Source organism: Palaemon carinicauda, chromosome 22, assembly GCF_036898095.1.
Source record: "Palaemon carinicauda isolate YSFRI2023 chromosome 22, ASM3689809v2, whole genome shotgun sequence".
Taxonomy (NCBI): Eukaryota; Metazoa; Arthropoda; class Malacostraca; order Decapoda; family Palaemonidae; genus Palaemon; species Palaemon carinicauda.
The window spans coordinates 14,978,801-15,001,300 of record NC_090746.1 but is presented as its reverse complement, the minus strand read 5'-3'; the positions used below and the strand labels follow the sequence as shown (position 1 = coordinate 15,001,300).

General features: G+C 33.9%; 1 long non-coding RNA gene across 2 annotated transcripts in view; it reads right to left on the bottom strand.

The window, feature by feature from the left end:
- The window catches only part of LOC137616336 (uncharacterized), a 1,379,772-nt gene that overhangs the window by 894,545 nt on the left and 462,727 nt on the right, over nucleotides 1-22,500 (bottom strand). For both annotated transcript variants that reach the window (XR_011039402.1, XR_011039399.1), the window contains exon 2: nucleotides 2,018-2,078. This is a non-coding gene — a long non-coding RNA (uncharacterized lncRNA). The remainder of the gene's footprint in view (nucleotides 1-2,017; nucleotides 2,079-22,500) is intronic.

Sequence of the window (22,500 nt, the reverse complement as noted above, 5' to 3'; positions counted from 1 at the left end):
ATTGTCGTAATGCGAAGATTAGAAGAGCAGAGTGTCTCCAATTTCAAGATATCTAGTTACTGAACAAATTCTTCTCCCCCCCCCCCCAAGATGCCCCTTCACGCCAGAAAAATTATATTGGCAACTTAATTCTCTCTGAACAACAAATTATGTGAGTCATGACATTGTGCCTCCAGATCTAAGCGTATGGCATGACGTTGCAATTGTTACCAGTCACGTCTGAAGATTTTATGATCCTAAAAGCACCATATGATTATAAAATAAATAAAGAATAAAGCAACTACGTTTAACAACGGACGAAGTTTTCATATTACATAAACGGCAACATTGTCTTTGAGTGATTTAATAAATTAATATACATATGTATTTGCATATCATTAACATTCTTAATAATATAACATCCTACTTGTACCACACCTAAAAAAACTTCCAAAACATGTGAGGATGTTTAAACTAAGCAGCTTAAACGTAACTAAACAGCAGAGTTAAATATAAAATATATACTCAAGACTGGCAAGAATACTATTTAAAAGAGAAAATAATGAAAAATTTCGCAACAGACTCACCAATACATTTTCTTGGATTTAGTAAAATATATTTCAACGTTCACATGAAATCTAAACCTATATAATCTTATATTTACGTTTGCTTCCCCCATTGAAAGATAACCGCTGTAATAAATAAGAAGCAGAAACTACATACAACCATTAAAAACCAACAAAGAGCTTCCTAATACACAAGATAGAAGAATCACCAGTGAGAAATCCTTCCCAAAGACCAGGCGTCTTAGAACAAGTGGCACATACCACTATCATAATTCACGTCAAGGCCCTTTCCAAAGGGGGATTAGGATTATGCGCCGTTGACCCCTTGAGAAGACTAATGCACCCTGCGTCATCATCCTTCTGGCTGCTGAAATCTCTCTCTCTCTCTCTCTCTCTCTCTCTCTCTCTCTCTCTCTCTCTCTCTCTCTCTCATCATCATCCTTCTGGCTGCTGAAATCTCTCTCTCTCTCTCTCTCTCTCTCTCTCTCCGCACCAGCATCGATAATGCAGCGACTATTTAATGTGCTGCCAGCTCATCTAAGAAACATATCAGGAGTGAGCGTAGATGTGTTTCAGAATAAGTTCGATAAATACCTAAGATGCATCCCAGACCATCCAAAACTAGAAGATGCAAAATACACCGGAAGATGCATATACGAGGTGCCTCACACTGAGGGACCTGGGGGAACCCAAATATAAAATAAGGCAATAAGGCAATAAGGTAAGGCTCTCTCTCTCTCTCTCTCTCTCTCTCTCTCTCTCTCTCTCTCTCTCTCTCTCTCTCTCTCTCTCTTCTTACTAATTCATCCACTCTTTCTCAGTTTATTTACCTATTATCTGTTTGCTTCAGCAAATCCCGGGCACAGTACTTTTTACACAGTAATGAATAACAGCAAATGGAGATTCTAACTGAAAATTCTCACTTTTTTATATATATATTTTCTCGTACGTTTACGCATTATACCACCATTTCTCGAATGCCTCCAATCGCTCAACGGTTTTAAGGCTTTAAAAGCCTCTAATATTTCTACAAAATCCTTCAGTAGTAAATATCCACCAATACGACTAATCACTTCACACATCACTACTACTATTTATAAAACTTCCGGGGACGAGATTTGGATTGCAGTCTCTAACTTTAAAAACCTGGTTCAGTTACTCTAATATCAATTAACGCTATTTCAGTCATAATATGGGTCGCGAGACGAAATATTAAGCAGTGACAAATTTTCATATTTCCATTTCTAAAAGAAAAAGAGAGAGAGAGAGAGAGAGAGAGAGAGAGAGAGAGAGAGAGAGAGAGAGAGAGAGAGAGAGAGAGAGAGAGAGAGGCATTAAGTCGTCCTTAGAGAATGTTACTGAAAAAAATTCGTATTTCTATTTCTAAAAAAAAATGGGGGGAGGCAATAAGTCGTTCGTGGAAAATGTCACTAAAACTCAACGCATGTATTACGCATCCAAGCAGCTCTTACCTTGAACTTTAGCAGCGACGGTCTCGGGAGGATCATCTGTCAGCAACGTCACTTCCAACTTCTGTAGGGAATAAAATAATCATGAAATGAAAATGCACAAAAATACACGGTTCTACAAGTAAAAAAAAACAATATACATAAAAATAGATTTCGAAGCGCTAAATGTTAGGTATTTCAAGCTAATTTCTTTTCTTTTTTTTTTCGTTTCTTTTTAGCTTTGTCAGTTACCATTGAGATATCATCTTTAAACATTTCTTCCCTCTAGCATTACTCAACTCTCTGGGGAAAGGGTAAGCTCGCACAAAGAAATCCTTTGCTATTATTCGCCTTTTTTAAGATCTGCAATTGCTATTCAGTAATTCTAGAGGGAACGTGATCTCTCTCTCTCTCTCTCTCTCTCTCTCTCTCTCTCTCTCTCTCTCTCTCTCTCTCTCTCTCTCTCTCTCTCTGACGCATGCATATATACAGTACATACGCACCTTGACACTGCACACAAAATCAATACAAAGCTAAGAAAAAAAAATAACTCAAAGTAAGTATATCTTACAGTCTACGTAAGATCCAACCTAAGACACTTGTCAAAAAAAATTTCTTAAACGTTAAACCAAGTAGAATCTTGACCTATTTCCAATATTGTAAAAATATAGAAGAAATGGAAATAAATCCCTAAATAGATGGCTTTGGTGATTTTCAATAAAGCTATAACATTCACAAAATAGGTGTAGCCATAAACAAAATTTCCTTTTAGGTAAAGCATATAAAACCTCATTCTTGTTTGCAACAGTAAAATTTAAATAAAAAAAAATAATCATGGAACTATTATTTTTCATATTGTTGATCATAAAATTAAAATATAGATTCTACGTAGTTCAGAGAAAATTAAGACTAAATCGACAAAGAAAAAAAATGAGTGGCCGATCCAGAAAACAAAATACAATCTCAAGTTTAAAAGAAAAAAAAAAAAACTTTTATTATTAGTTCAAAAAGTACGACTCTTCACGTTATTATGCCTAACGTTATGGTATTCCACTCACTATTTTTTTTTTTTTTTTTTTTTTGCCATTAATTCTTATGTTGTCTGGAGACATTGAGCGAAATCTGGGACCAGTACGTCTTAGACTTCGTCAGTGTCTTCTACTTTATTACAATATTCGTGATATTCATGCAAAAGTTCAAGACCTTACAATTGCATCCAGACAGTATGATATTTTTTTTTTTGTGCTCAGAAACTTAGGCTTCTAATATGAGACGCTCATCTGAGCTCCTTACAACTTGTTTAAAGAAGCAAATTATTTTCAAATGGGATGACATTCCTAGGCCCAGGGGAATAGCGCTGTATATTAGGACTGAGTACCCTGCTTCTCAAAAGTCCTCCTATGAATGTGGATGACTTGAGATTCAGGTAAAAAAAAAAAGTTTGTAGCATGCATAACAACTCCTATTTGTATTCAATCTACTGGAATCCAGACATGGATGATTCTATCCTCGACTGTCTTCTTACCATCATGGCTAAGATACAAGATGATGGAAAGGCCTCTTTTATGTTTCATTTCAATGCTCACCATAGAGGGTGGTTAAATTCTGTTACTCCTACTGATCGCCATGGCTTAAGAGTTTTGGACTTTGCTTCTGAACCAGGCTGTGAGCAAATCATAAGTGAAGCTACTCACAGGTCTGGTAATTGTTTGGACCACGTATACACCGACATCCCTGGCGTTATAAAATGTAAGGTTGGTTCTCCAGTTGGCACATCTGATGATACCTCGATTTCATTAGTGGTGAAGACTGAGCAGCCTGTCCCCGATGTATCATACTCATGTAAGATTTATATAAAATCTCAAGCAAATAGCATTTTAAGTGATCTTTTGGACTTGAATTGGTCACAATTGTATATTAGTGTTGATCCTATTGTTCCTTCAAATGAAAATCTAGTCAGCATAATTGATAGGCGTATCCCTTCTCGTGTGCTAAGGTACCGGGTGAAAGACAAACCATGGTTCAGTGATAATTGTAGGCGTGCTTATTTGGAGAAGCAGGAGGCTTATCTTTTGAAGGGTAATAGATCAGATTTGATTAGGCATAACTATGCTCAGTTTAGAGCTCTTGCTTAAAAGTTTATATTTCAACTGAAAAAGAATAATTTGTCCATAAAAGAAACCCTTTCTGGTACAATTCAGGAACATAAGAGGTGGGCTACTGCTACCATTAAATCTGCACGCTTTAGTGTAGATGCAACAGTTCCTCCTTTACTAAAACAAGATTGCTCTGTCACTAACTGTCCAAAGGAAAAGGCAACTCTTTTGGCTTATGTGATTGACAGTAAGCAGAGCAATGAGAAACTTGATCTGTCCCATTCCTGTTTTCCTGTGGCTAAACTAAGCCGTTTACCTTTTCGATCTCCTGAAATTCAAGTTCTCTTGATGGAGTTTGATGCTTATGAAAGTGTAGAACAAAATGGCATTTTCCTGTTTTCTATAAAGACTGCAGATTTCTTAGCTGCAAAGTTCTCTTATTTTGCACAAGTTAACTAGAAGAGGAACTTTTAGCACTTGTTAGAGAATTGGTAATGTTACTCCACAATGTAAATGAGTTTGAAGTAGCTCAAATCCACCTGATTACCACCCAATTTCCATAACTCCCATGTTATCTAAAGTTTTTTTATGTATTTTGGAAAAATAACTAAATAGATTTGCTGAAGGTAACCATCTGTACTCTATTTTGCAATTTGGTTTTCGTAAATGCCTTGGAGCATGTGATGCCCTTCTTACAATCTCCAATGCTGTACATTGTGGTCAAGAAGTTCATATGGTTGGTCTTGATTTTAGTCCTGCCTTTGATCATGTCAATCATAAGGCCCTTGTTTTCAAATGCAAAAAGTTGGGAGGGGGGGAGGTCTTTTCATTATTGAATTTTAAGTCACAGATCGCAAGAATTGTTGATGGGCACCATATTGAGTACCTGTATATAAATATGTCATCTGGTGTTCCTCACGGTAGAGTTCTTGGCCCATTACTTTTCATACTCTATACACATGACATGTCATTTGGATTAGAAAACAATCTCGTTGCATATGCAGATGATGCTACTCTCTTTACACCAATTCCATCATCTGAATGTAGATCTCGGGTTGCTGAATCCCTTAATAGAGATCTAGCTGAAATTAGTGCACGGTGCAAATTATGGAGCATGAAATTGAATCCTAGAAAAACTCAAAGTATGATTGTAAGTCGAGGACAGGTGCTCCTCAATTTCCGGATCTCAGCATTGATAATGTTTCTTTAACTCTGCAGGGCTCTTTTAAAATTCTAGGTGTGATTCTCGACAGCAAGTTCAGTGTAGGAAACATTAGGTTTGTGTCTTCTTCAATTGCACAAAAAATTGGCTTATCGAGTCTCTTATGATTTTCGGTGATCAATCTATTCTGAAGTGTTGTTCTAATTCTTTCATTTTACCTTGTTTCGAGTGTTATCCTCCTGTCTGGTCTTTAGCTGCTGGTTCTCATCTTAATTCTTTTGGAACATACGGTCTATCAAATTTGTTAATTTCTGGCACCGTCGTTCAATTAGTTCGTTATGCATGTTACACTTCTGATCATCCTTTACATTTAGACCTTCCCGGACAGTGTCATCCCGTTCGTAATACTAGGTATGCAATTAATGCTAATAGTCAGGCCTTCTAAATCATGAGGCTCAATACTACACAGTTTTCTCGAAGTTTTATTCCAGCTGCGATCAAGTAGTGGAATGATCTTCCTAAACAGGTAGTTGAATCGCTAGAACTTGAAAAGTTCAAACTTGCAGCAAATGTTTTTATGTTTAACAGGCTGACACAAGTCTTTTTACAGTTAACATATGAAAGATCTGTTTTAATATTGTTACTGTTCTTAAAGTATTTTATCTTAATTGTTCATTAGTCCTCATATAGTTTATTTATTTCCTTATTTCTTTTCCTCGCTGGGCTATTTTTCCCTCTTGGGCCCATGGGCTTACACCATCAAGCTTTTCCAACTAGGCTTGTTGCTTAGCTAATAATAATAATAATAATAATAATAATAATAATAATAATAATAATAATAATAATAACAATAGAAAAAACCTTACCAAGCTGTATTTGGCAACCTTTAATCAAGCTGGGTTTGAAAATCTTTTTACCAAGTTGAATTTGGCAATCATTTAACAAGTTGCATTTGACAATATTTTACCAAATTGTATTTGACAATCTTTTCCGAAGCTGGATCTAGAAAGCTTTTAAAAATTTGCATTTGGCATTCGTTTACAAAGTTATATTTAACAATCTTTAGCAAGTTGGCTTTGTGTATCTTTACCAACCTGCTTTTGGCAATACAACCGGACTTTAATCACCAGTTTTGTTATCAAGCGTTTCAATAATTGGTGAAGAGCTCTACTGCATAATAGAACATCAGGAAACAACAAGATTGAAGTACAAAATATATCAAGACGCAACCCTTAATATGACCTCCAATGAAGAAAAATAAAATGCTCCGTCTAGGAATCCGTGCTTCCCTCTCACGTCAAGTCAAGATCAGAGTGATTTAATCTGATTTTGATTTAATATTACGGTTGAATAAGAAAAATATTATTAATAAAATAAATAAGGTACGGTCTAAGGAACGACAGTTTCAAATAACATGAAACAGACGCAGCCATTCGCGAGCCTTGAAATAAAGAGTTACAAAAATCGATAAGGATAATGGTTGACAAGTTGATATTATGGCCATTAAGCACTCTGGCAACCACAATGAACATATAATACAAATTCCATAACACCATTATCATTAGGGTCATAAAACTTCTTTGTTATTCTAAAGTACCAAAGCATGTATAAGACAAATGATTTCATTCTGTATTTGTAGTTGTTTTATATATATTAAATAAGTCCTCGAGCCTTTGAAGATATGAAAAATGATGTAAGTTTAGGATAAAGTAGCATTATAATGGTTTTCTGGTTCTCTCTTTACCTCGTTTGTTTTTGATTGATGATACTACGTTAATGACTTTTAAATCATACCATACGAATTTATTGTATACCCTCCTTCTTCCACTTAGACGTATATTTTTATGTTTAGATAAAATTGAAATAGGTCTAAAATCTATTCACTTCCCGTCTATCAATCAATCAAGAAAAAACAAGAAACTTTCTCATTTTGATGTTAATGAAGTCTACTCCAAAGATCTTTTCATGACAGGTAAATTAGAATTACCTGTCGGGTAAAACATGTCTTGACCTATTTCCCTATCTTAGAATTCGTAAAACATTTCAGACTCTGTACATCAGGGCAGTATGACACAATATTAATACGTCACAAAAAATGTCGTACAGCTTTCAAGGCTAATACGCGAAATGCCAGACTCACTTACAGATGATCATGAATAATTCCATGTGCAGGACTAGCCTGATCAAAATATCACCGATGAAAGACATCCTTCTAATCTAGCAACAGCTGCTCCTCGCAACCGGAATTAATGAAGGAAATTGCTAATATCCCTACTCTGCATGAAATAAACTATAACACGGTTCATATGACGATTGTTTACACACATATAAGATGCTGCAAATAAATACCTTTTTATATAAAGTGTATTCCTACAACAACAAAAATATTACTTCAAGCTCACCTACATAATAAAGAGCAAGTGTCTTGCTATATATACTATATGTGCATGTATATATATATATATATATATATATATATATATATATATATATATATATATATATACATATATATACATATATATACATATACATATATATATTATACATATACATACACACATACGCACACACACACCCACACACACATATATATATATATATATATATATATATATATATATATATATATATATATATATATATATATATATATATATATATATATTAGATCTTTTCGGTCACGCTCAGCTTTCCCCATCCCTCAGATAGGGGATAGAAGGGGTAGCCATACCTTGGTGAGAAGGGAGTGCATGTGCGTATCTATCTAAATATCTAGCCGTCACTTTTGACGGGTCTGGTACACTAGTATAGAAGAATCACGAACCATTGCAGCTTGAGTAAATCACCCACGTTAGATGGCTTAATATGTAAAAGCACTTTGCATTTGCAGAATACTATTTAAGACTGCTTTCTCTACGTATTCCCTGCCTCGCATAATATAAGCAACCACAAACTTTTTTTCGTTTGTCTTCGTAACTCTGACGCTTTATTCCAGTGGTTCCCAAACTATCTTACCTGACGCCCCCTTTTTGCTTCCAGTAGACCCGTACGCCGCCCCCCCCCCCTCCTCTTTTTCTTATATGAAATGATTCTTACATTTATTTCTTGGCATTGTACAGGAAAACAGATTTCTGTTTGTATTACATTTTAATAATGAAAGCCACTCAAACAAATAATAGTACATTCCAGTAACTAAAAACGAAACATTTGGTTCAAAGTGAGCGAAAAAAAGTTTGAACATTAGCAAATTGGCAAAATTGAGTTGCAATTTTAAGAATAGATAATTTGAAAACATGGCATATAATATTTCGAAATACTTATGAGACTAAGACACAATTTCTGGTCAAATTTAGTGAGATGGATGCATGTATGTAATGACAGATATTTGTTCTTTTAATGATTTTATTATTCTATTAAACAAGTAATTTCGAGCAGATGACTTCACGCCCCTCTTGTATCGTCCTCACGCCCCCCTAGTGGGGCGCGGCCCCCAGTTTGGGAACCACTGCTTTATTCCATCATATTTTTTAGAATGCATCTAAATTAGGTCACCTGTTACATAGAGAAATATGAAATTTATACATTTTGTTACCCGAGAGGTAAACGATGAAGATATTTTTTCTCTCCTATGGGAGATGCAAGACTGAAACAACGTTATTTCTTTTTAATTTCGGATAAGAATTCCGATATTTGAAATTACACTGTTGAAACAAACTTCTACAATTAAGTATACAACTAACTGACCAAAGAGAAATATGAACCATGTCCAATTACATAACCGATTTTCCCATTAAATTTGAGGTATTCATATCTTCATGCGATCGTTCAACAAGTTTACCAAGCCTTCCATTTCTTCCTTTTTTGGATTTCTGGGTCAGTCAATATCTATTCCTCCCTGGCTAAACTCTTAACTGCCTTTCCAACTGCAATAAAAGAACACTCTACAATTCCTTCACTCTCTCAATTACTTCCATCAACTCTTCCCCTAACTTCTCCTGTCGAGTTTCATTTGTAATTTGATCTTTCTATTCTCCTTTCTCCAGTCTATTCTTTGTCACTGTGTCTCGTCCCAAGAAAATTTCAAATGTTTCTAATCTGTGACATAATCTGATCCGCAATCGCAAGGGATAACATTCCAAATCATAACTCAGACAATCTTTCTTTATTTCCTCAAAATTGGCAGTGAAACTGTCTGGAATCATTTTCTCTTGCTGGAATTACAGATATTGTATCGCTTTATTTTTTTCAGTCACATTCCAAAAGATAAATAAAATCTTGTTCTCATATGAATAGTTTTTTCCTAATCGGCTCATACCTATCTATCTATCTACTTAAGCATATACTGTATATACATATACAAACACACACATATACTTATGTATGTATGTATGTATGTATATGTATGTATACATATATATATATATATATATATATATACACACACATACATGTATGTATATATATATATATACATGCATGTATATATATATATATATATATATATATATATATATATATATATATATATATAATGTATTCATATTATTACAACTAGGGAATTACATAAATTCCCGAGCTCCAAAACTCACCTGCTTTATATTACATAATCTGATACACAAGAGAAAACCTCTGAGCTCTGAGAATAATACGCAACTCTAAGACAATAATATATATGAACACTGAATATCTAAAGGTCTCTTTGCGTTGCACTCAAAACCAAACAGGATGAATACTTTACTTTTAATGGGTACTATTCTTAAATCAATCTCTTCCTTCGGTTCTTAGTCAGGGGGTACGAGCAAGTTACTGAGTTAACTATTTGTGATCGAAATAACACACACTTTACAAAAATATATTCTATAAAAATAACAATTCTATACCAAAAAATAAATCACTAGAAATTTTAATCTGAACTAGACCTTAGACTAAGACAAAATGTCACTTCAAAAAAAAATTATACAATTACTTGTTTCACTAGAAATAATTTTTTGAAAATGTTTAATTTTGACAATTAATGAAAAAACAATGACACCTTAACACTATAGAAAATAAATCAGATTTACACTCACATATACGTATCTATTACTCTTACAAACTTTGGGCTAACACAAGGTTACCAAACACTTAAGCAAAAGTTAATACTCTTCACTTTTTAAATCAAATTTCACAGGGCTAGTCACAAAAAATTTACCATACAAAATGTTCTTACATTAACACACTTCTCTTTTAAATTAAACACACAATAATATAATAAATGTTTGAACAACACTATACACAATATATGTTGGAGAGAAATCACTATTCACATTCGAGAAGAAATACATAGTGGCTGGATTGATTCTGGTGAGAGGACTGTCGGACATTGGCTTTCGCTGAAGGTCAGGCTGGATCTCTGGTTCCTATGCATTGCTAAGCCCTTACAGTGAACCCTCGTTTATCGCGGTAGATAGGTTCCAGTCGCGGCCGCGATAGGTGAAAATCCGCGAAGTAGTGACACCATATTTACCTATTTATTCAACATGTATATTCAGACTTTTAAAACCTTCCCTTGTACGTAGTACTGTTAGCAAACTACCCTTTAATGTACAGAACACTTAATGCATGTACTACAGTACCCTAAACTAAAACAGGCACAAATATTAAAGGGGATTTTATATCATGCATTTCCTAAACATGCTAAAAAGCACGATAAAAAATGGCAACCAATGTTTTGTTTACATTTATCTCTGATCATAATGTAGAAACAAACTGGAGGTAGAGCTTTGCTTATTACCCAGACATATTTCCCATACTTTTCCCTTAGAACTACATCACATCTTCCTACTTTAGATATATATATATATATATATATATATATATATATATATATATATATATATATATGTATACACATATACATACCTACATATATACATAAATACATGCATACATATATATATATATATATTACTGTATATATATGGGTTATGGAAAAAATCCGCGAAGTGGTGAATCCGCGATGGTCGAACCGCGAAGTAGCGAGGGTTCACTGTATATAATTAACTCTTGAAACTTCCAGTTCATTCCAGCATAAGACTGATGCACGTACACATGGTCTGGGCGGGTTCTCACAACGTCTGGTTGCCAACTTGGCAGATATGAAGTATGGTTCTATCATCGCCCTACGAGGCAACGCTCTCAACTAACTCCGTCTACCTCCTCTCGTAACATAAAAAAAAAATAATAACTTTTAGTCTAGACCTTTCTTCCAACTTCCAACCACGTGGAAACATGATGCAATCCATAGCATTTGTCATACAGCATACCTTTTAACAAGTTTACATACGACTTCGTAACCAAACTACGTAAAATTAAAATTTAATTCTTTAAAATGAAGTAAATTTACATATACGGAACTCAATGAAAATACAAAATGAATGACGACAGTCTTATGTAATTTACATACATGTACTTAATCGTACATGAGTGGAACTCACCTTACGAGCTGGCTATGCATCCCTTAGATACACATATGAAATACATGAATAAAATAATCTACTTTCATGTTAGACCAGCTTTGTAAGCATATACATACATACATATATATATATATATATATATATATATATATTTATATATATACATATATTTGTATAAATATTTACATATATACATACACACATATAGATATTTAACATATATGTGTATATATATATTATAGATATAATTATATATGTATATATATATATATATATATTCATATATGCATATATGTGTATATATTATATATATAATTATATATATGTATATATATTTATATATGCATATATATATGAGTATATATATATACAGTATATATATATATATGTATATATATTTACATATATGTATACATACATATATATATATATATATATATATATATATATATATATATATATATATATTTATTTATATATATATATATACAATTACATATATTTATATATATACATATATATGTTTACATATGTGTATATACATATATATGTAAATGTATATATATGTATGTATGTATATATACATACATATATGAAACAAAGCTGTGGCGACTACAACACCCAGCTATAAGAGATACCCTCAGCCAAAAATGACACAGGACTGAAAAGTACACTACTTGGCTCTTGAAGGTTAAGTAGGCCCGTGGAAGGCTCACAACCTACTTGTAAATTGGTACCAACATTTGCTTGCTTGTTTAGGAAAGGGCGGAAGGCTACCAACTTTTGAAAAACCCAAATGCTGTGCACTTTTGGGTGCACTGCTTCTAATGAAGATATGTAGATACAGATGTATGATTACGTAAAGATATATATATATATATATATATATATATATATATATATATATATATATATATATATATATAAATATATATATATATATGTGTGTGTATCGCACATATAAAAATCTAATATAAAAAAGGGTCCTGAACTTTAAACCAAGCTGGCTTCCTTGTGCTACGGCAGGACGATGACAAAACTAAACATGAAATTTAATCCCCGCACAAATCAATTGTTAGACAGGCATTTTATTTTACTTTATCCATCCTCCTATCTATATATTTACAGACATACACACACAGACATATATATATATATATATATATATATATATATATATATATATATATATATATATATATATATATATATATATATATACTCTTATGCATATGTGCATATGTATGAATATACGTGTCCAATAGATTAAATCAAACTATATTTCAATCAAGATATCTATACTAAGCCTATCTATTAACACCAGTTTATTAAAGGCAGGTTCGAAGTGGCCGTTTAAATGAATGTACTTGTTTTCACTTGATGAAGACTCCCGCCAGATAAACTTCCCTGCCCAAGCTCGATAGTTTCATTAGTTTCTAGGACTAACTATGCTTGATGAGCAAGAGTTGGGGAAACCTATAGGTCTACCTGCTGACACCAATAGCCATTGCCTGGCCCTCCCTGGTTTTAGCTTGATAGAGAGGGGCTTGGGCGGTGATCATATGTGAATATGGTTAGTCTCTAGGACAATGCCCGGTCCCTTGCCTCTGCCATTCATGAACCATCTTTAAACCTTTACAGCACTAGATAAATATTAAGATTAAAACATGACATAATCTTCCTACACGTTATAATCAACATTCCCGTTGTCTGTCGTAGAAACTCCAGGAATAATGATGAAAAGAACTCGCTACAAACTAATGACTATGCTTGGGAATAAGTTCCTTGTGGCGTAGACGCTATAAAGTACAGGAACGCCAAACCATAAAACTTAGCATTCCTTTGCTCGCCGAAAGAATGCTTAGCACCGAATCTCAAGCATAAGCAGAATGGCAGTCAGCTACGTATCACTTTACAGCAATAATATTTTGAACAAATAATTTCTAAATGATAGTTAAAGAAGCCTATACAAAAACCTTATAATCATCCATAGGATACAAACGAGAATTTCTTTAACTTTTTTCAAGCGAATAATACTTAATTTCCCTGCAAAGGTGAAGACGGAAAGATTCCACGAGCTGCTCCGAAAGAGAGAGAGAAAAAAAAACTCAAGACTTGAATTTCACAAGAAAAAAAAAGTCCAGCCATAAAGCAAAATTAAGACATCATCCTTCGCTTGCAATGAGTGTGTTAACAAAAGGGCATTTACTCAATGCCATAAAACTTACAGCTATCTTATTCCACTAAAGGTAGTCAAAGTGAAGTAACATGAAAAATAGACGCGTTAAAATAAGACTACCATTAGGAATGTTTTGAACTTGAAGTAGTGTTTTTTCTTAAATGTGCCTTTGTACTTTTTAAACTATTAAAAAAAAGAAAAAAAATCGTCAATGAAGTTTCATTTTGCAACGCTAGTCTTTTATTTTATAACTTTGATGAAATGATATGACTTGTGTAATGACCAAGCTAAAGAAGTGAATTAATTATAGTACTTTAATATTAATTAAATTAGTATTCGGTTACTCTGGTGATTAAAATGTCTTTCTGTTTGTTTTTTTAATTATCTGCAGTTTATAGTTCAAAAAAAAAGAAAAAAAAAATATGCACTTAATAAACACTATCACACAGCGATCTCAAAATATAAAAGAAAAAACCATTGAACTCGTTTTATCACTTCAAGTGAAAAAAATAACCATGATTAATTTCACTGTTAGCCGGAACTTCAATATCGTAATGAAATCAGCCAAAACAGAATTTATTGTTACATCGATTAGTTACCAGAGGAAATCCAATATGAACCTTGTTGTAATCCCGTTTTCTCTTTTATTTTACTGATATTTTAATTCCATCCAAAAAATAAAAATCATGTCGACAGAATCATTCTGCAGTTCCGAAGGGAAAGGTGTGTGTGTATATATATATATATATATATATATATATATATATATATATATAAATATATATATATATATATATATATATATATATATATATATATATATATATATATATATATATATATATCCCCCCACAAATTGCCGAACTAGCGGGTTGTAGTTAGAAAAGAAGTGAATCTGCGTGTGTGCATATCAATCGAAATATTTACACGGCACTTTTGACGGCTCGGGTACACTAGTATATGAATAAAACTTGATAAAAGAGAAAGATAAGACACAAAATTAAAAAAGGAAAATAAGTTATCATAACGTAGTGGAAAATTATTTATAACTGTCGTTGCAATACCCTGCTAATCTCTCTTTCACCCACATTTCACTCATTTCATGTATTTAATCATTTCCATCATTCAAGGAAAATCTCTGACGACCTAAACTTGCTCAAACCTTTTCTGCGTTTAAATGAAAATCAACTTGTATTGAAGGGATATTCGAGAAAAGATATTTGTACCAGCATCGAAGAGCTTTTATTACTGTTGTTTTATTAGGACTGTCAGAAACACGCGTTATTCACGAATTGACTCATTTAATGTTCTTTTAATCTAATTTTGTAAATTTGCAAGTTTAGTTAATTAATTCCTTGGCAATATCCAAGAAGGATGGCCAGGGCACCAGCCGCCCGTTGAGATACTACCGCTAGAGAGTTAAGGGGTCCTTTGACTGGCCAGACAGTACTACATTGAATCCTTCTCTCTGGTTACGGTTCTTTCCCTTTGCCTACACAGACACCAAATAGTTTGGCCTATTCTATACAGATTCTCCTCTGTCCTCATACACCTGACTACACTGAGATTACCAAATAATTCTTCTTCTCCCAAGGGGTTAACTACTGCACTGTGATTGTTCAGTGGCTACTTTCCACTTGGTAAGGGTAGAGGAGACTCTTCAGCTATGGTAAGCAGCTCTTCTAGGAGAAGGACACTCCAAAATCAAACCATTGTTCTCTAGTCTTGGGTAGTGCCATAGCCTTTGTACCATGGTCTTCCACTATCTTGGGTTAGAGTTCTCTTGCTTGAGGATACACTCGGGCACACTGTTCTATCTAGTTTCTCTTCCTCTTGTTTTGTTAAAAGTTTTTATAGTTCATATAGGAAATATTTATCTCAATGTTTTTACTGTTCTTAGAATATTTTATTTTCCTTGTTCCCTTTCCTCACTGGGCTATTTTCCCTGTTGGGGCCCCTGGGCTTATAGCATCCTGCTTTTCCAACTAGGGTTGTAGCTTAGCATTTAATAATAATAATAATAATAATAATAATAATAATAATAATAATAATAATAATAATAATAACAACTTTAAGAAGTTTCAAAAACTAGGCACAAACCCTTTGTCATTATTTTTATTCATTAAATTACCATTGCTCTTATTATTCATAAAGTTCTCGTTTTCGCCATTATATATGAATTGCGTAATAATTAATGTGTATGCAAGTATGATTAAATGAAACGATATCCAAGGATTTCAATACAACCATCAGCAGGCATATATGGTCACTGTGTCAAAAGATAATCCCATAAAACATATGAAGGATCAAAAACTGCGCTTGGACCTAAACCAGACTCGACATCCATCGGTATTGAACCCCGTTACTGAACCAAACAAAAGGGGGCTTAAAGCTTATTTGATTTCATTTTAGTAATGATCTGCATCCTGCTTGATGATCTAATGGAATAAATGTTAGGTTTGTAAATCTAACCGTTCTGACGCACACGGCTGATTCTATCAAATGCAATATATATTTCCCTTTTTTTCACATAACTCATCAATTTATGGAGTATGAGATTAGTTTTTGAAACATTACTTCCGCAATACTCAAGTAACTAGATTCATAAATTTGGTCCATATGGTCCGGCGAGGCTATTAAGCGCTGTGTTGCACCTGAGGGAAATGAACCCCGCAGTTGCTATAGAAAGTAAAAACCTGAAGAGATTAAAAAGCAAGATGAAAGAACGGAAGCGGACACGAATTATAGTTTTCTGCGGAAACAAACTAAAGTAGAAAACTAAAGATTGAGTGCAACTTGGGGCGGAATGACAGTGACAAATACCTACAGTGTAGTACTACCACTGCAGAAGTAACATTCTGGTAAGGAGTGTCTCGTTAAATAAGGAACCCAACTCCTGCGTCGAAGTACAATGCTCGTTTGTTTCAAACTATCATTTTGATACCCTAGATCAGATAACAAGAATTATTGAATTTCATAAAACGCTAACAAGATCGCAAAATTTCAGTGTCCAGTTGAACATTATATAATCTGTGAATCTGTGAGCAAATCCTGTTACAAACTAAGTGGGTTAAAATTTAAATCTTCTCACAAGTAATGACTTAATTCTATCTCGATTATTTAGGACATGATGCTGACAGTTTTCTTTCTTAATAAACCGTATAAATCTAAAAAGAATTTTTTCAATTTGTTTTAAAATCTCATTATACGGAATAATAATCTAAGCATCCATTAATATCTTCTTTCTTCTATATTCAAATATAAGTTTGCGGTGGCCTATTAGAAATGTTTGCCTAGCAATCTACCGGACTGGTGTTCGAGTCATGCTCAAGCTCGATAGTTTCTTGTAGTATCTACAACCTCACCATCCTTATGAGCTTAAGATGGGGCATTTGGGGGAGCCTTTAGATCTTCCTGCTGAGCCATCAGCAGCCAATACCTGACCCTCCCTTGTCACACCTTGGGTGGAGAGTGGGCTTGGGCGATGATCATATGAATATATGGTCACTCTTACGTCATTGTCCTGCTACCTAGGGCATTGTCACTGTCCCTTACCATTGCCATTCATAAGAGACCTTTAAATTGTGTAGTACGCAGACCATCAGTAAATAGGATGCTTGGTCATCTCTGAGGGACCGAATGGTTCACATAGCTCCTCTTCCCTTTGAACGACCACCTCACAGTAGTATTTATATCATAAAGAAACCAAAGTAGTCCAGTGAATTATTGAATTACGGGGAACTTTCATAGGGGTCACCCAGAAACCCTAATATTTTTTTTTTTTTCAAACTTATGAGAATAAATAAAGTGGGATGAATGAAGAGTAATGAGGTTGTTGTGGCCTGATTGGTAACGTCTCTGCCTGGTGTTTGCCAGTCGGGGGTTCGAGTCCCACTCAGACACGTTTGTGCCATTAGTGTCTGCAACCTTACCATCCTTGTGAGCTAAGGTTTGGGGGAGCCTATAGGTCTATCTGCTGAGTCATCAGCAGCCACTTCCTGGCCCTCCCTGGTCCAAGCTTGGGTGGAGAGGAGGCTTGGGCGCTGATCATATGTAATATGGTCAGTCTCTAGGGCATTGTCCTGATTGCTAGGGCAATGTCACTGTCCCTTGCCTCTGCCATTCATGAGCGACCTTTAAATCTTTAAATGGACGGAAAGCATTACAGCAAGAGTTAAAAGTCGATGCGAAGCGTTTTTAGTGTTGTACAAAACACACTGTAAAAGAACCAAAGACCTATGTTCCATTTAAGATAGAGCCACTCTCTTTAGGGGCATGATGAATCGGGACAGATAAGTCATCTTCTGACCACCTGGTGGTTCTAAAATTGCGCGTGTCCGTATGTAATAAGCCTAAGGTTTAATCCCAGTTACCCATAGAAACCTAAAACAACGGTGTTGGACTAAATGTATGTCGGCTTTTTACCAGAGCACTTGCTAATCAGGTAGAATTTGTAATAATATAGTTTAATAATAATAATAATAAAAAAAAAAAAGAGAAAAAAAAATCTACCTACAACATATTTTTTTCATTGAAAAACGATCTTTCAAACAATGTGCCTTAATTTGTGTTTAGTATGATTCATTTGTGGCCTCAGTTGTTGCAACGGCAGTATTTTTATATTAAAAAATATCTAATTAACCATACTCTTCAACATCTAATTCCAGACACGGGATCCAAGTCAGTACACTCTTATTAAGACGTAGTCCTATTACAATTCAAAGATTTTAACGTATCCATGAAAGAGTTTCAAGAAAATAAGTTGGCGGCTATGTATGTTCATACTTAAAACGTTTTAAGAGATCTCAAAATATCAGATTCACATAAGCATTTTCATAAAACCCATTCTAATTTTAACCGTTTTCGTTATCACAGATGTTTGGAAAAAAAAAATCCCGTAATTAAAAAATACCCACTCTCATACATAAAGATAATTGTAAAAAATTAAGCCAAAGAATTTTCAAAATAAAAAAATTCCTCCACGTAAACGAGTATTCCCTATTCTCTCAACATCCTCCCCGTACTTAGAATATTCAAGTCATGTACTTAGATAACTGTAAATGATGGAGTAGATAAGAAATTTGTAAAGCAAAAGTGTGTCAGCGTAACAGGTGTTCACCAGTCTTTCAAAAGTCCCCTTATATACAACAATCACATCTCGTGTAAAAAAAAGTCAGCGAAAACAGATTTTCCCTAATCTAAAAAAAAAAAATCATCGATGTATTTTGCAAGCAGTTTGAGTCTGGCGACAAAAAGGAGCCCCTGTGTCTGAAGCATTTACCTGGCCGCCTGTTCACCAAGTTTATGGGCAATACGGATCTCGCGTAAGCGACCATTTATTACACACCATCCACAGTACTATGGTCCTGCCGCAACTCAGCTTATTATTATCCTTTTCAGGGCATAATACCCCCAGGAAACCAGTCAGCATTCGATTCCAGCTTGACGGTGTGCATTATAGAAGAAAGAACTATGCACTATCGCTCCATCACAATCAGGCAGTTGATTTCTGTTCCTTGATCACAGCTGTTACGTAATTCACTGCTGATTTCCACCCGAGACAATAAGAAATAAACGTTTTAAGGTAAACACAAGGGGGAAAAACTAAACTGAAAGATAAGAAAAAGTGATGAGCAAACAAACACTGCTGGTACAAAAAGGAAAGATAGAATAAAATGGATTTTTTTTCCTGGAAAGTTAATAGCATGAGCCATGACACGCAAGCACCGCAGTCAACTCTAAAATTATCAGTAAGGATCAAACGGTAAATAGTTCTTCATGTTACATTCAAAAGAAAGCACTCACTGGAAAGTCTAAATACAATGTACAAATCAGTAAAGGTAATTCTCTAATTAGTTTTTCTATTGTACTGTCATTCATTTCACATGCCTTTTATTCTATCGCAAAGACACGCACACATTGCAGTATGTCCTTTCATCTGCTGTACCCGTAAATTATGTAAGACAACATGAATACTTCGAAAATTTGACGCATTCAACACTTAACACGTAAAAGAAAATAATGGGCTATGATGTTTGCATATCGTTCCCTAGAACAAAAGGTACTAAGTGATATTAGGTAACCCCAGCCGAAACGGCCAATTCCAAAATGAACGAAACAATAATTCCGGAAGACTTCATTTCTGGACACGTTTCCATAAATAAATTACGATGTTTACCACCACTAGGGTTGGCATAAATATTTCTCTAGGAACGACAGGCTTCATATCGCGTAATCATCCGCTCATCTCTTCCATTCAAATCGCTATTATTGTGTCTCCTTAAAAGTTCCCATGATGTTCAAGAGTAAACAGGAGTGGCAACAAATAACCGTTAAAATCTCCTCCATTTTATTTATCCTTCCCATTTTAATCGGCCTTTTTTCATAAACAGAGGTGTATATTAATACAACCTTAAATATAAGTTCTTTCGAGCTAGATTTTTCAAGGGAATTCATTTTGTTAAGCAAACCTTCCACCTAACCATCCCTGACGTATATCCGAAGGAATAACATGTTTCTTTTCTCTAAATTTTTTCTTTCTTTACCCAATCCACAAAGGCAAAGACCACCGCAGGCCTTCGCAGTAGGAGGCAGCGGATAATTTGATCTTTTTTTTCTCTCTTCTTTGATTTACAGCTTAGGAGTGAAGTAGCCTGAAGGGGCCAATGGCACGTACCAGAAAAAAAGGATGGGGACGAAAATAGAAGAGAAAATATATAGGGTGGCGTTTAGAAAATAACCGAAAATACGGAATAAAAACTACACATTGGGAAATAATGAATAGACAAGATATCAGAAAACACTATACACGAACTACTACAAATAAAAACACGTGATATACCCTTTAAATTTTTTACCGTCCATATAATAAAAATACCATCTTGGTATTTTATTCCTACGCAAAAAATTATAAGTTAATTGCTTGATATGGTTTTCTTCCATTTTTCAGATGTTTAGCCATATCAAACTACGGCGTCTTTCAGTATAAACCACATCATATTTAATTTTAATTATGCGATAATAAAATGCTAACAATTTAGAAAACGAAATGTGCTCAACACGAACCTAAATAACTACTTTAATTGCCTTTGACCCAGCGCCAGTAAAATGCCTTGTAATAAATCACCCGATCCCCTTCTTAAAAACAAGAAAATCGTCATGCAATGGATTTGGCGTTGTGCATGGAAGACAATAAGCGAAAGAGGGATGATATCTTAATTGAAGGCCAACAAGGTCGTTCAATAATTAACGTTTCATGCGTAATACCGCCTCCTCTTCGTTATTACGCCAGCAAGTGCAGGGTACAAAGTCAAGGAAGAGAGTTGGTTTGTGTAATAAAAGCAGACTGAGTAGAGAAGTTATCAAAGTTCAGAACGAATGGGATTTAAACTATTGCGTTTGTGTAAAAATTTTATACTATCCAAGCATGAATTTAATCGGATGGCAGTTAGGTGGAAATTTAGACGGTAAACGGGATGAAACTTTGGAGAACCTATGGGAAAACTTTTAAGAAAATACATTAAATATACAAGATCACTTTTCTCACTCATAGTTTGTTTGCGTTAGACTTCAAATTGGACTGGATCTATAGATATTGGGCCAGATGGCCTTGCGACGGAGACAGAGGGAGGGGGGACGGGTGTAGTGCCATATTGACAATGGAATAAAACCCCGAATTTGCAATATGAAGTAAAACTTGAGAATAAGGATGGATACGTAGATAAAAGAAATAGCAAGAACAGAGGGAAAGTAAAAAGCTATAGAGGGGTTGCAGCTAAAGCCGAAGACCCTTTAACTAACGCCACCAAGGAGTGACCTATAATGGCAGTATTTGGGTGTAGAACTCTAAGGTAATTTCTCACCATATATATATATATATATATATATATATATATATATATATATATATATATATATATATATATATATATATAAATATGTGTGTATATATGTGTGTGTATAATATATATATATATATATATATATATATAATTATATATATATATATATATATATATATATATATATATATATATATATATATATATATATATATATATATATATATATATATATATATAATTATATATATATATATATATATATATATATATATATAGCCTCGATTCTTTGATTGCTAAAATCATATAATAATAATGATTAATAATAATAATAAAAGAAGTAATAATAATAACAAGAACAAGAACAACAATAATAATAATAACAATTATTATTATTATTATTATTTCTCGCAAATAATCTTTTTTTTTTTTTATTCTGCAACATCACAATTTACTCTTGGAGTTAAGTTTCATAACGTTACAGATATCACTTGTTAAATGGACTAAGTCTGGCAACATCTCCAGCGTTACAGCTTTATCTTGAATTGAATATTAATTTAAAAGTCCTTCAATAAATAGTCCACCATTAATTTAAAACATGAAAATATTAAAATATATCAGTACTAAAACATATTTCAAGATTCGCTATTAAGCGAGAGGGGAAAAAATAACTGGTTCAAGGGAGCGCACACTTTCCCTACTACAAATCTGAAGGGGAAAGATTGCGTTTAGGACTGTGTAGGAAATACAATAGTAAATATCATTGGT